This window comes from Cebus imitator, unplaced genomic scaffold, assembly GCF_001604975.1.
Source record: "Cebus imitator isolate Cc_AM_T3 unplaced genomic scaffold, Cebus_imitator-1.0 Scaffold297, whole genome shotgun sequence".
Taxonomy (NCBI): domain Eukaryota; kingdom Metazoa; phylum Chordata; class Mammalia; order Primates; family Cebidae; genus Cebus; species Cebus imitator.
This window is the reverse complement of record NW_016107612.1, coordinates 2,138,273-2,154,451: the sequence shown is the minus strand read 5'-3', so window position 1 is coordinate 2,154,451 and position 16,179 is coordinate 2,138,273. Positions and strand designations below refer to the sequence as shown.

The following is a 16,179-nucleotide window of genomic DNA, read 5'->3' as shown; positions in this document are numbered from 1 at the left end:
CATGAGAGTGAAGCCCTCAATTAGAGCCCTTATAAAAAAAATACTGGAGAGCTCCCTCATCCTTCTTCTGTGTGTGGTTACAGAGAGAAGAGTGCTTTATTAGTTTGTTCTCATGCTGCTATGAAGAAATACCTGAGACCGAGTAATTTATAAAGAAACCAAGTTTAATTGACTCATAGTTCTGCATGGCTGGGAGTCTTCAGGAAAATTACAATCATGGTGGAAGGCACCTGCTCACAGGGCGGCAGGAGAGAGAATGAGTGTAAGCAGGGGAAATGCCAGATGCTTATAAAACCATCAGATCTTGTGAGACTATCACGAGAACAGCATGTCGAAAACTGCCCCCATGATCTGATTACCTCCACCTGGTCTCACCCTTGACATGTGGGGATTATTGAGATTATAATTCGAGGTGAGATTTGGATGGGGACATAGAGCCGAGCTATATTAAGGGCTATATATGAATTAGGAGGCAGGCCCTAAGCAGACACTGAATCTGCTTGTGCTTTAATCTAAGGCTTCCCAGCTTCTAGAACTGTGAGAAATAAATTTCTGTTGTGTATAAGCCATTCAGTCTATGGATGAGTCTGACCCCACTTGCCCCCGCTCACCATCTTCCAGCCACACACCCCTTCTTTCTAGTCTCCAAACACTAATCTGGCTTCCCCTGGAGATTTCACTCTTGTTCCCTCTGCTTGGAATTCTTTGAAGCCAGAACTTTGCAAGCCCCACCCTTTCTCATCCTTCTTTATTCAGCTCAAGATGCCACGACCACAGAAAGGCCTCCCTTGACCATCCAAGCATTCTCTCTCCCATCACCCTGTTTTTTCTTCATAGCACTTCTTGCAAACTGCAGTTACTTATTATATTTTGTTACCTCCTCCAGCCTGGGAACTCCATGAGGGCAGAGATCTTGTCTGTCGTGGTCGCCACTGTGTTCCCAGCTCGTAGACTAGGGCCCAGCCCTTCGCACTCAAGGAGTAAGAAGTTCCTTTAACTTAAGGAATTCTAGAATCGCTTTCTCCTGACAGAGCCGACTCTAATCAAGAGAGAAAGGTGAGGGCTGTGGCTGCCTGGGCCCAAGGCGTGACGGTTCGGCCCAAGGGCCCGCCTCCTCCCCGCCCCCGGCCCCGCCCCTGTTCTTGTTCTCCCCCACGGGTCTCCATAAAGTTCGTTTGGCGGCGCGCCGCGCGGGGACTTCTGGGAGCGGCCAGCCTTGGCCAATCAGGAAGCGGGGAAGAGCGGCGCGAGAAGCTGCTGCCGCGTACTCTAGCCGGTACCCGAGCGGTGGAGACAGCTGTTGTACAAGGTAAGGGTGTCTCTGATCGCGTCCTTCCGACCCTGGGCTTGTCCTTGAACCCAGGACCCCGTGACTGGGTGGAGCGCATTCGTCACGCTCGGAGCCCCTCCGCTCACACTTCCCGTTCTCCTCAGGGCAGCCAGGCACGCCTGACGCCGGCGACAAAACGCCTTGTCTAGCCGCCCCCGAAGCTTAGAGTCGGGCTGCTGACCTGGGGGTGCCTTTCGTCCGCCCACTTTCTGAATGCAGAACCTAGGCCTCCCGACTCCCCCTTCTCCACTGTGACGCCCTCGCGCCATGCCCCTGCCCTCACATCCACCTCATGCCCCGCGAGCCCGCCCTGCCTGCTTTCCTTCCTGCCTGCCCGCCTGCCCCTCGTGGACACACTCTCTAGGGAGGCGTTGCCCTGCGAGGGAACGGATATTTGGGGCGAGGGGAACTTCTCCCAAACATTGGCTTGTCTTTTGTACATCCAGGAGGATGCTAGTGATTGGAAGCCAGGAGTGGCCCACCCTTCTCTGTGCCTGCTCCATCCCGTTCTCTGCAAAGGCGATGCCCAAGTTCACTGGGTTTCTTTTGAAAAAATTATGGGGCTGGGCCCATGAGTCTTTGCTGAAAGTATGAAAGACCCGTTGACAGAGCCTGTGGTCTGGGTTTGCCCTTCTGTTAGGTGTGGGAAGGAGGTTTTATTTATTTTTTGTTTTGACTGCGTTGTCTTTGAGCAAAAGCGAGGGTCTTTTTGTATTCTTTCTGGGAGATGTAGGAGGATATCCTCGGTCATCCTAGCTTCTCTTCTTTTTTTCTTTCAGTTCTCCTCCTTTGTGCATTGGTGTTTGCAATATTTTTATTTTCATTCATGGTGATCTCATCCAGGCTCATAGCACTAAATACCTACATATCAGAGGCTAACAGATTCCATATTTATATCTCCATTGCAGGCCTCACCCCTGACCTTTATCCAGCCACCCACTTAGTATCTCCACTGAGATGGATGATAGGCAACTCAAACATGGCAGGAGAAGACTAGCAAGCTCCCCTTCATTACTGTTCCTGTTGCCTTTTTTTTTTTTTTCCATCTTAATAATAGGAAAGACGCTGGCTAATAACCTTTGAGACGTCATTGACTGCTCTCTTTGTTTTTCCTTTCTTTTTTTTTTCCAGACAGTCTCCCTCTGTCGCTCAGGCTGGAGTGCAGTAGTGCTGTCTCTGCTCACTGTAAACTCTGCCTCCCAAGCTCAAGTGATTTTTCTGTCTCGGCCTCCCAAGTAGCTGGGACTACAGGCGTGTGCCACCTTGCCTGGCTAATTTTTATATTTTTAGTAGAGACGGGGTTTCACCATGTTGGCCAGGGTGGTCTCAAACTCCTGGCTTCAAGTCATCTGCCCATTTCAGCCTCCCACGAAAGTGTTGGAATTACAGGTGTGGGCCACCACACCCAGCCCTCTCTTTTTCACACTGCAAATAATGCTTGCCACCCTGGGCTAAGTCACCACCTCTCTTTTGGATTATTGAAATAGTTTGCCACTTGGTCTCCCTGCTTCTGTCCTGGCTCCTATTTTCAGCATACCAGCTAGAGGGATCTTCTTAAAACACAGGCTGTCAGATTGTACCATTCCTTTATTAAAAAAAAAAAAAAAAAAATCCTTCCAGTGAGTCCCCATCTTATTAATGATAGACAAACCCCTTACTGTGAGCTATAAGGCTTTACATAATCAGACCCACTGTTACTTTCCCAGTCTCATTTGCTCCCTCACCTTCCACATGTCAGAAGTGCTTTGGCCTCAGGGCCTTTGTGCTTGCAATTTAATATCCATGTAGTTTGCACTCACTTCTTCCAGGTCTTTACTAGGGGTCACCTAGTGAGGTTTTCCTCACTTCCTGCCTCCCTTCGTTGCTTCAGTTGTTCTTAGCACTTATATTTTATGTATTTTTCTTGCATATTGTTTTCTTCTCCCTGTAGAATATGAGTGAGGGGATTTTTTATCTGTTTTGTTCCCTCACGTATTCCTAGCACCTAGGTCTGGCACACAGTAGGTGCTCAAAAAATATGAACTAGATGAATGTTACTGGCACTACTGTGGGCATGGAGATACAGTGGTGAATGAGACAGGCCTGCCCTCATTTAACTGATGTGCCTATGGAGGGCACCACTAGCAATAAAAGCGCAGATAAAAAAATGTGATGTCAGGACTGTTTCCTAAGGGAGGACAGGGATATTTGAATAATGGGACTATCGGAGAATATTGCAGGTAGGGGGTAAGCAAGTCATGGGACTATCTGAGAGTATTGCAAGTAGCGGGTAGAGCAGGTGCGAAGACCCTGAGGTGTGAGCAGTTGGAGATGTGGTGAGCCTGAGGGCCTTAACCTGCTTCCTGATGGACTGAAGTAGAAAATAAAGTTGACGGAAAGATGGATGTACCAAGGAGGGGGACAGGTCAGAGCAAAGATCCGAAGGTGAGAGGCCCCACTCCTCATGAAAAAGTTTATTTAAATAATATGGAGTTAGAGGGAAGATCCTTCACAAGATGTGTTGAGGAACAGGCCATTTTAATTCAACAGGCATGTATCTGGTACCTATTATGTGCCAGACCTAATGCTGAAGACTCAGAGTTGAGCATCTGTGGATCTTACCCTATAGGAATTTGCCACTAGAGAGGGAGACATACGTGTGGAGAAATAATCACAACTACTGCACTAGGGAAGAACAGTATAGAAGATGTCAGAATAGTGTGGGAGGGGATTGACATAGGTGGGACTGCCCCAGCTGGCTGCAGCATGCATTAGAGTCCCCCATTTGACAAGATAGGGATGGGGATGTGTTGTAGAGTGTGTCCTTAGCATGTACCAGTGTATGAAGGGAATAAACATGAGGCATTCCAAAGAAGAGAGGATTGCTAGGGTATAATAGGGGGAAGGCAGTGAGAGATGAGGATAGTAAGGGTGGCAGTGTCTGTTCTATGGAGAGCACCCTTTATAGCCCTGTCACAACATGAGCATTTTATCCTGTCGGGGATGGAAGGTGTCCCTGATGGACTTAAGGCAGGAAAACATTTCAGAAAGACCTCTCTGACCATGGGGAGGTTGATTGGAGGAACAAGAAGACTTAGTTGGCATCAAGTCAGAGAAGGGGCAAGAGACAAGGGTATGACTTTGCAAAAAGTTTGAGAGGTAGATCTTGAGAATGGCTGAGTGTTGAGGAGGTGAAGGGGGACCCTGGGGTGACTGGAAGGTGGTTTTTGGCTTACTTGACTGTGTGCTCATTGTTTTATCAAAATAGTCTGGGAACCCGGGAGGAGGAAGCATTAGTAGGTGGTGGCTGTGGCTAAGGAGAGAGAAGTGATTAGTCGTGATTTGGGACATGTGTAGTTTGAGACACCTGTGGGTCATCCAGGTATAGATATCATCAGGTGGATGGTTGGAAGTACTGGCTTGGGAAGAGAGTTGGGCTGGACATAGAGATATGAGAATCCCCTTTATTTTGATAGAGTCCTCCTAGCTCATTTACTTGCGTTATGTTATTGTCTGTTAATACTTACGTCTGTTCTCCCCTAAATAACATAAAGTTTGAAATATTTTGTAGCTTTATACTTTTTAATAGCTTCAACAATGTCCTCAAACAGCTAGATCTTCCATACACAGTTGCCAACTGCCAGAAGAACCTTCCCCAAACCTTGCCAAAAATTCCTACATTGATCTGTAAGGTACACCAAAGTTATAGTCTTATCTTGCTTCCTTCGTTCATTTAGCACATACTTATTGAGCATTAGGTGCTGCTGTTCAGTGCACTAGGAATGGAGCTGTGGACAGACCAGACAAGGTTCCCAGACTCAAGGAGCCTGTTAGGCAACAGACAAAAAATGAACAAACAGATAGACATGTGATGCCAGGAATTGTTAATATGCTACCAAGGAGATAAAATGGAAATATGGTAGCGTGGATGGTGGGGCTGCTTCAGCTGGGGTGTGCTGAGAAGCTTCTTTAAAAAGGAGACCTTTGAGCAGAGATCTGAATGAAGTAAGGGGGTGAGGCAGGTAGGTATTTTGAAGGAGAATATTCCTTCAGATGCAGAGGAAACAGTGACTGTGAAAGCCCAAGTCAGCAGTGTATTTAGCATATTTGAAGAAGAGCGGAAGGCCATAGGACCAAAGCACGTAATCCTAGGGAAGAGTGGTAACAGAAGGAATTGTGTAAGGGGACAGTCATGTAGGCCTCACAGCACAGGGTAGACTTTGGATCTCAGTCTCTGACTGGTGGGGGCTATTGAAGGTTTGAGCCTCTTCAAAGACTCCTTCCCAGTGTAGTGTGGAGAACAGACTGGGGAGTGGAAGGGGCCAAAGTAAGAACAGGGAGACAGGAGGCTACTCTGTCACCCAGATGAGACACATGAGAGTGGCATGCACTAGGGTGACAGTGGGAGAAGAGACAAAAAGCAGGTCTGCCTCATGTATGTATTTTATGAATAAATTTAGTGTAGAAATGAATTGCTAATGTAGGGTTTAAGAGGAGAAAAGAAGTCAAGGGCAATGCCAAGGTTTTAGGCTAGAACAACTTCTAGCATGAAGATACCGTTTACTGAAATGAGGAGGTTGGGGAAAGTCCATGTGCTTGTTAGATGCTAAAACATGGCCTTCCTCTTTCTAGTCCCTCCTACTCCATGCACCCTACTCTCTGTGGCCATCTCTGTCTTTCTGACACTGCTGTTGCCCCTGCTGAAAAACCTGTGTACCAGTTACCTGATTTACTTGGTCCCTTTGGACACCAGAGGGCTGCTGTGAAGATGACATTAGATGATATAAATAAAGCCCATAGTGGGGACTAACACACAGCAGAGCTCAGGGGATGATGTCAGGCAAATAAATGAATGGAGTAAAAGGAATTTAGATGAGGGAACATTTCTGTAGGATGTATCTTGAGGAAGACCATTTGGTAGGTAAGACTTGAGTTGGTTGTAATAATGATAGCCAATGAGTAGTTACTATGTGGCAGGTGAGAAAGGTACAGTTATTTTTTCATTTTACAAATGAGGCCCAGAGAGAGTAATTAATTTGCCCAAAGTCATCTAGCTAAAGAGTGAAGGAGCTGGCTGGAGCTCAGGGCTGCAGTGGAAGGTTGGGTAGGTGTTTCTTTTTGGGATAAATGACATGCAACAGGGCACATACAAGGATGATCAGGAACCGAGTAAATCAGGTGACTGGTACACAAGGTTTATCCTGGGAGTCAGAAAGTTAAAGGTAGTGTCTCACCTGGATCCCTGTGAGTGGGAACTAGTGAGTTTTTTTGAGCAGGGGCAACAGCTGTGTCAGAAAGATAGAGGTGGCGCCGGGGTCAGTGGCTTATGCCTGTATTCCTAGCACTTTGGGAGGCTGAGGTGAGCAGATCACTTGAGGTCAGGAGTTCGAGACCAGGCTGGCCAACATGGTGAAACCCCATCTCTACTAAATACAGCAATTAGATGGGCATTGTGGTACATGCCTGTAATTCCAGCTACTCAGGAGGCTGAGGCAGGAGAATTGTTTGAACCTGGGAGGCAGAGGTTGCAGTTATTGTGCCACTGCACTCCAGCCTGGGAGACAACAGTGAAACTCCCATCTCAAAAAAAAAAAAAAGGCAGAAGTGGCCGCAGAGATTAGGGTGCATGGAATAGGAGGGGCTAGAAGGAGGAAAACCATGTTCTAGCATCTAACAAGGACCTGGACTTAAAGGAATGAAGGTCTGGCCTTGTGTGATAGTGAAGGGGATGGAAGCAACAGTTAGAGGATGTTGCAAAAATACAAATATCCCATGCTATTTAAATCTGTTTTGGAGCTGGGTATTGTGGCGCACACCTGTAATCCCAGCACTTTTGGAGTCTGAGGTGGGCAGATCACCTGAGGTCAAGAGTTCGAGACCAGCCTAGCCAACATGGTGAAACCCATCTCTACTAAGAATACAAAAATTAGCCAGGTGTGGTGGCGTGTTGACTGTAATCCCAGCTACTTGGGAGACTGAGGCAGGAGAATCGCTTGAACTCGGCAGTTGGAGGTTGCAGTGAGCTGAGATGCTGCCATTGCACTCTAGCTTGGGCAATGGAGCAAGATTCCATCATAAAAATCAATCAATCAATCTGTTTTAGTAATGAGAGTTTGGAGAGTGAGAGATATCATGTTATCTGAATCTATGGTATTTGGTTTCCTGAGTTTTAGTTAGAGAGTAGCTATAGTTTGGATGAGGAATACCTGCCTGCTTGCTCAGGAAAAATTTATCTACATGTGTTTGGTTTCTGAGTCTGAGAGTGGAGAGACAACTGTAGGTGAACAATCTGAGGGCACACAGAGATGCAAAGGAGAAGGAGGGTGAGTTAGCACCTGAGAGAGAGAAGCCAGGGAGCAGAGGTGGAGGAGGGGTTGGGGGTGGATAACTGCATATGGAGGCGTGATGGGTGTGACAATTGTGTACTTGAGAGGAGATGCACCAGTGGTGCCTGGAAACTCATGGTTGGAGTTTGAGTACACGGGGTCAGGTATGGATTTGGCAGTCATTGCCATTGAGGATTCAGGGGCAGTGGTGAGACACACACTCTGAAGTAGGGAATTTAGAGCAGTTTTAAAATTAACAAGTTATTAAAAATTATGTAAGACCACATATACTCATGGAAAAGAATTCACACTGACAAGGGAATCAAACGAAAAGTAGAAAAGTCTCCCAACTCTCAGCTTCTTAATGCTACGTTGTTTCTTGCTAAGTTAGTGCTTTGTTTCTTGCTATTCCTTCTAAAAAAACTGCACCAACCTTAAGGGTACAGCTCAGGGAATTTTTACACATTTATTCACTCATGTGACCACTGTCCATATTGAGGCATAGAGCATTTCTGGTACCTTGGTCAGCTCGGACCACCATAACAAAATACCAAAATATCTGTTGTTCTGGGTTAAACAACAGAAATTTATTTCCTTACGGTATTGGAGGCTGGAAGTCTGAGATCAGGGTGCCAGCATAGTTGGGTTCTGGTGAGGGCCCTCTTCCTAGCTGCTCACTGTGTAGTTGTGGCCTTTCTTTCATGTATATGTGTGGGGAGAGGTAGGTGGAGGAAAGCAAGCTTTCTGGTGTGTCTAAGGACACTTAGCCCATCCTGAAGACCCCACCCATTTCACCTCATCCGAGTCTAATTACTTCCCAAAGACCCCATCTCCAAATGTCCTCACATTGTGGGCTAGGGCTTCAACATAGGAATTCTGGGAGAACAGAATTCAGTCCATAGTACCCAAAAAGTTCTGCTGTGCTTTCTCCCAATCAGCACTCCCCTCACACTCCCAAGAATAACCAGCATTCTGGTTTCTAGTGCTATAGATTATTTTTTCCTGTTTTTAAGATCCATATAAATAGAGTCATACAGTGCTTTTTTTTTTTTTTTCTTTGTATCTGGCTTCTTCAGCTCACTGTTATGTCTGTGAAATTCATCCATGTTGTTCTGTGCAGCTGTAGTTTGATCTTTTCCATTGCTCTGTGGTATACCAAGGATGAATATACTGCCATTAAAAGCCCAAGTGGGATAATTCTGTACATGCAATGGTTTTAAAATTATTATGGGAGGTACCCAGACTTTTGTTGGAATCTGCGCACCTTCTGCCTCCCAAGTTGTGACAACCAAAAATGTCTCTAGCTATTGCTGAATGTCCCCTGTGGGGCAACGTTGAGTAGCATTGGTTTAGAGAGAAGAGCAAAAGCCAAAACCAAAGGCCTTTTGGGGCCGACTTGGTCGTCTGTCCTTATTTATGCTAGTTGTAAGACAGGACTAGTATCATTCCTATGATTCCATATACAGATAATATCCGTCACCACTAAAATAGGGCTGTTGCTTCCCAGGAAGCATCAAGTAAGTTTAAAGACAGAATTAAAACATCTCATATATGTAAATTCTTTAAGGTGAGCAGACCCTGAGCAACTCCCTCATCCAGAGAGGATCCAGCCCCAGGGTCAGAGGGCTGGTGTGAGATGGAGCCAAGCTGTAACCTACAGCACTTTCTTCCCATCTGGGCCTTCTGCGGGACTGGACAGCCAAGAGTTTATCAGAAAGTTACTTATGTGGATAATTTACTTTTCTTTGTGAGGCCAGCTTATTAATTCTCTTTGCTCATTGAAAAGGAAATAATACAAGTGATATTTTACGTGTCAGGAAAGCTGATACTGTGCATTCCTTATGGCAAACATTGAGTCATTGAGGGCAGTGCTGCTACTAAATCACTCAAGTCTTTCTCTTCTGTCTAAGTTAATTTATTTTAGTTCTTTGTTTTCTCCAGAACTCTTACCTTCTGAATAATGATAAGGTCTAACTCTTTTGCCTAGCCTCACAGGGATATAAAGAACTTGCCAACAACAATTTTTTTTTTTTTTATGATCTCTCCTCCCTCTTCTGGAGACATCTGCAACAATCGTGTCTGTCAAGATGTAATCTTTTGTTGTTGTTGTTGTTGTTGTTGTCATAATTGACAGCTGACAGATGTAGTAAAAAGTGGAATGATATTGTCATCTAGCTGGTGTATTCAGAAGAGAGAACAGAATCAATATTAAACTTCTGATACCTTGAGTGAGGCTTTTCTCATCAGTCTTGGATGAGAAAAGAATCAAAGAATCATTCACAAGAATGTCAAACACCATTTTTGTGTTTTACTCCTGTCATAGTCTGATTAATAAGGTTTGAGGGCAGAGTTTCAACTTAAAATTAAATGCTAAATTTCTTTTGAATTACACCTTCATTATGGAAGTCTGGATTTATAATAAAAAGTATATTTGGCAGTGGGCAATACAATATACATTTAAACATTTTAATTGTCTTCCAGAAGTTCTGACTTAATGATAGGAAGTTGTGATTAAATAAGTTATAATTTAGGATTGAACATTTACTAAAAGATTTTTTGAAGCAGAGATGTTTATAATTAAATGATAAAATGTTGCCAAATTGGCAACTTTGGAAAAAAGCTAAAATAGCATTTTACAATGATATAAATCAGCAGAGTTTGTAAAATACTTTTGTGTATCAACAACTCCTTAAAGTAGATAAGAATTACCATTTTTCGTTGATGAGGAAATTGAGATAGAGTAATGGGGGTTTCATCTCAGAGGCAAATCAGTTTATCTTCTGCTAGTAAGTGAACAGTCTGGATTGGAACCAGATGTTTGGGTTCACAGTGTAAGCTTCTACTCACCGATTCTGTCAAAAATATGATTTTTTTTCATTTCCTTTTACTGTTATTAAAAATTTTTAAATAATTGAAAAGGAAGAACATTGTCAGTTGTACATTTGGAAGAAAGGATATAAATAGCAGCATCAGTTACTTTCTATGATGTATATAAAATCTTTCCCTTTGACAACATCCAAAGAAAAAGTAGCAGTGTTAACAACTGTCTTTGTTAGGTTGCATGATCTTTGAAGTTGAAAGAGACAATACAGGTATTGATCAACTTACGACCATTTGACTTTACGACCACAGTTGCTAACCACGACTGCTCTACGTCTGGCAGCGCAAACATTGCCCAGCTGGGCGTACGACAGTGCGGACCAGCTTCCAGCAGCACTACCATCTCCGCATGCATATAGCCTACTCACGACCAAATTGTGTTACGACTAGTCTGTTGGAACCAATCGTGGTCGTAAGTCGAGCACTAGCTGTATTTGGGTATGTTACTACATACATTTTACTAAGTTAGAATTCCTCAGTCAGTATTGTTTGATTATATTGAAATTCTGCAGGGAAGATAGTTGGTATCATCTCCCCATGCAAGTCAGTGAATAGAGAGCAATTTCTTTAACATGGAAGTAAAGACGGATGGCCTTGTCTTTATTCTTTCATCTTTTTCTCAGCCCTTTGTATTTCTTGGATAACTGGGCTGTTTGGATTGTGGATGATAAAGAAAATGGAAAATTCACATGGGCTTAATATGTTGCATTATACTTGCAAAGAGCAGTGGATTCCCTTCAGCATCCTGTGCATTAGGTCAAAAGGACATTGATGGGAGAGACTTTTACAAAACGGATTTCTTCCCCAAGTATGCTCTCCAAATGAACAGAAAGTGGAAAGGGGATGACAACACACTTATTGTGTCACTCATTTTATCTTTTTAACAATGTTTTCACACTGGGATCTAGTAAGGGTAGCTTAGTTATCAAGTTTAGCTTAAATACCTTAGGCCCAGGGGTTGGCACACTATGGCCCATGTGCCAAATAAACTAAGAAGGGTTTTTACATCTTTAAATCCTTGGGGGAAAAAAAATCTAGAGAAGAATGTTTTATGACCATGTGGAAATTATATGTAGTTTAAATTTTAGTGTTCATGATTAATGTTTTATTCAAGTACAACCACACCTGTTGTTGTTGTTTTTCACATATTATCTATGCCTGCTTTCAAACTACAACACAGTTGAGTAGTTGCTACAGAGCCTGGCCCACAAAGCCCAGTACTCACTACCTATCCTTTTGCGGAAGAAGTTTGCCCACTCTTGCCCTAGGAGACTAGAAACTGGGCAAGGGTTTTGCAGATATGTCTAGGATGGATGGCTCTGAGACTTTTTTATATTTTCCTTGGTTTCATTTTCCTTTTCCCTTTGTCAGCTTTGATGCTTTAATTTTCTGTAGTATATCCTGGGAGTAACAGAGGCTTAAGTCAAGAGAGCTAGTGAGTAACAGCTATTTCTGGGATGACTCAATGATTCCCTAGCTTGAGAGTCCATAAGCCCTGAGTAAAGGAAGAACGATATTCTACTTGTGTCTGACACTTTAAAAAGAAAAGAAACTAATGAACTAAGAATACGAGAAAACAGGCATGTGGGCATTTTAATATAATAAGCATGAATACTGTAACAGACTAAGATTCAGACCACCTACAAAATCCTAAAGAGCCCCCTCTTTGAGAATACTGATTTACAATGGTTTAGAAGTGCTTAGCTGTTTGAATATTTAAGTGTCTACTCTTTTCTGGCTCAATTAAATATTTAACATGGTTGTTATATTCAGAATGTGGAAATGATTATATTTTTCATTATTAAGACTCACATGTTAATAGCAAATGAACTGAAATTATTTGATGCATTTTTGCTCTGCCTTTATATTTAGTTCATTTCATTTTATATACAGTTTGGGAATTTTTCCCCCTCATTTGTGAATGTTGACATGCCCTAAAGGGACATGCATTTTAGATACTAAGTGACAGGTGAATGCAGACCAATATGAGGAAGTAGAAGATTGGCCAGCCCTTGGTTTAGCTCCAGGTAGGAGCTATCTCTCTCAAACTGTGGGTTTTACTTTTTTCATTTAGTTAATTTGCTCAGCATCCTCCAGGTGTAATGAAGAGATCTATCTAGATTATGGGACCTTCCCACTGAGTATTTTTAGCATAGTGGGGTATCCTACTACAGCTTCTGAAAAACAGTGGGTCATTGTCCTTTCTTTGCTTGGCTGGTGGGTGGGGAGCTTTTATTGAAGTATGATGCACAGATCATGAGTCTAGATCGACTAATTTTCTCAAAAGTGAGCACACTGTCAACCAACAGATCAAAAAAACTGAAAATTGCCAGCCCCCTTGAAGCCTTCTTCATCCTTGCCCCCACAAGTATAACCAATCCTGCCTTCTAACAGCAGTAATAAGTTTGCCATTCATTTTAAGGTTCTCAGTTGCCCAGGTTGTTGAGGAGTTTCTGTGGAGGCTCAGTAGCACTTCTGCCAAGTCCTACTTACAGGGAGAGTAATTTATTGCCCAAAGCCCTGATAGTTTGCGATGCTCTCTCAAGTGCCTGCCAGCGTTGCCTTACCAAAGGATTCCCAATCACGCTTAAAGGCTTAGTCACTGCTGTCCCTGCTCGCCTTTTTCTGTCCAGCCCCTGTCGTGCTGCATTGACTGCTCTGGATCCTGCTTCCATGGGTTCTCAGTGTTGCTTCTTCCTGCCTCTCTCCTCCGTAGTTCCCCAAGCTGGTGTCCAGGCTGCATGGCCAAATTTTCCCAACACAAGGCTTGGACTTCAGTCTTTTTCTCTCGTAGATCATTTTAGTTGTCTCTACTGGAAAAAGCTTACTGAGGTTATTTTTATGATTAGTTTTTAGTGTCTTGGGTCAAAATAGATTTAGTATTTCAACCTCTATATTTTGTGGCTAAATTGATATTTATTTTGTGGTGGGGTTAAAAATTGTCCTAAATTTATGAAATTAGCCATAAATTGAAGCTAAAAGCAATGGGATGATGAATACATCAAAGTATACATTTAGTTGCACAATGATGGTAACAAAAAATGTATAGATTTGGAAACTTTAGTAAAACTTTTTGGTATAATTAATTTCTACTGGTTTAATAATGCAGGACAGATCCAGTTTTTCCCAGATATGGTATTTCATACATATCTGTCTTTTCTTCTGTGCGTACATAGAATGAGCTTGTTTTCTTTATATTCCTACCCTGAAGTTACGTAGCAAAATTCTTTCTATATATATCTGTTTATTCTTTTGATTTCTAATTTTGTTCACCTGGTTTTGGTCTGGATATTTAGAGGAAGAGCACTAGTCTGGACCAAGTGTGATCTGAATTCATGCCATTTAGGCTGTCACTGCCTTATGCTGTACTGCCTCAGAAATGTTAAGTATCAGTTGGTATTCAGAAGGGAATGTTTTTGTTCAGGTCTCTGCCTGCTAGTGGGTGCCTGTTTGGCAAGGGAGTGCAGGAAGCCTTTGAGAGGGACAGACTCTCCACCAACAGAAGAAAAATCCTTCCTATTCATTCAACAAATGAGTACCTACTATGTGCCAGGCACCGTTGTAGAAGCTTGGGGTACGTCAGTGAACAGAACACTGTCCTTGTACAGCTTATATTCTCGCAGATGTGACAGACAGTAAAAGAGACAGGGGAGTGTTGGGAGTGGGTTGTTCTTTTAAATAAGGTTCTAGATTGGCCTCAAAGGCAGGGTGGCAGGTGAGCTGAAACAGGGGGTCAGCCTTGAGTGTTTCTGGGAGAGGAGCATTCCAGTAGAGGAAGCACAGAGTACAAAAACTCTAAGGCAGGAATGTACCTGATCCATTGAGGACCAGCAAAGAGGCCCCAGGGTGGCTGGCACCCATGAAAGGAGTGGAAATAGAGCAGGAGATGAGTCTGAGTGATGAGGGGTGGTGGGGCCGCTTTTGTAGGGTTTCACTCTGTACAAGAAGTTTAAGCAGAAGGGATGTGATCTGACTGAGTATAGAAGGATTACTATTTGCTGGGTTGCTATAGACAAAATAGACTGGGAGGCAAGGGCTGAAGCTAGGAGGTTAGGAAGGGAGACTGCTGAGAGAGTCTAGGGAGGCAGCTTGGATGTGGGGAGGTGCCTAGGTAGAGATGAAGAGGACAGGCAGGTTCTGGATATATTTTGAAGGCAGATTTGAAAGGCTTTGTTGGTTGGTTGAATGTAGGGTATGAGTTATGTGGCCATCGAGGGTTTTGGTCCAAGCAACTGAATAATGAAGTATCCACACACTGAGAAGGCCAAGGGGCAGGTTTTGTAAATGAAAAGTTAGAGCCTAGCTTTTAGATACTACGTTTAGGATGTTCAGAGATTCAACCTTTATTTTACCATTGTCAGAACAATTCTATATCATTAACTTAGCATCTTTATTGGACCATGTTAAAGTAAATGACTTTGATTTTGTATTTATTACTTATACTCAGATTTACTGCTCAAAATCTTTGGAGTGGGCTGGTCATTTGAGAAGTTGAGCATTTCCTTTGACATAGGAATGAAATATTAGACATATTTCTTTCTTTCTTCCTTTATCTTTCTTTGTCTTCTTTTTTAATCATAGAAAAGTTTTGTTTCATTCAGTTCTTTGGGATTTCCAGAGTTTTCCTTCAGAAAGGAAAAAGTATTTTCTTTTCCTTGACTCCATTAGAAAAATTATTTTTATCTTAGAGTAAAAATAATGGATGGGGTGGGCATGGGGTTCCAGAGAAGGCAATGCTTTTCTTTTCTTTTCCCTTTCTTCTGAATGACCATGGTTTTTTGTAATTAGTGGAATGTCATTGGCCTTAAACATTCCTGAGAAAACACGTTTCTCCATCAGGTGGAAGCAGTTGTTTAAAAAATCCCCTCTCTTCATAATTCTTCTGTTTCTTCCTCTCTTCCTAAAGATACCTTCCTAATTCTGCCATCCCCATTTTCTCACAAATAAAGATTGAAAGTTACAGCCTGACTATATTGTGTCAAAAAATTACAATAATTGTTTAGAAACTTGAGGTTATGAGCTACTGTGTACGTGAATTTTTGTTGAAGATTAAAGTCAGCTTGGAACTTCATAAAGAATACCAAAGTGTCTTTATGTTTACTCCAGTTGAGTTATTTTTTGTTTTAACCTTGTGCCCTTGCCTTTAAAGTTAATGTCCTTTAAGCTCATTTTTAAAACTTCTTATTCTCCTGCTGTGGATTTATGGCAGTAACAGTGTCCTTTTGACATTAACCTGTGCCTCATAGCTAAGATATAATTATATATTACATTAACGTTGTAACTACAATTCTAAACCAGTGGCATTTCACATGTGCAAAAGAAGCCGTGGGTTTAAACAAAGAAGAAAAGTATCTACAGGGATGGTGGCTCACACCTGTAATCCCAGCACTTTGGGAGGCTGTGGTGGATAGGCCACTTGGGGTCAGGAATTCAACACCAGCCTGGCCAACATGGCGAAACCCTGTCTCTACTAAAAATACAAAAAAGCTGGTAATGTCACCCCAGCTGGGTGTGGTGGCGCACAAACACCTGTAATCCCAGCTACTCCGGAGGCTGAGGCATGAGAAACACTTGAACCTGGGAGGCACAGTTTGCCTAGAGTCAAGAGTGCACCACTGCATTACAGCATGGTGACAGAGGGAGACTCTGTCTCCAAAAAAAAAA

General features: G+C 43.0%; 1 protein-coding gene across 1 annotated transcript in view; it reads left to right on the top strand.

Moving 5' to 3' along the window:
• The first annotated feature begins 1,168 nt into the window (after positions 1 to 1,168).
• Positions 1,169 to 16,179, top strand: part of NUP93 (nucleoporin 93) — a 114,224-nt gene continuing 99,213 nt past the window's right edge. The window contains exon 1 of the mRNA XM_037729270.1: positions 1,169 to 1,309. The gene's annotated coding sequence lies outside the window, so the exon portion shown is untranslated. The remainder of the gene's footprint in view (positions 1,310 to 16,179) is intronic.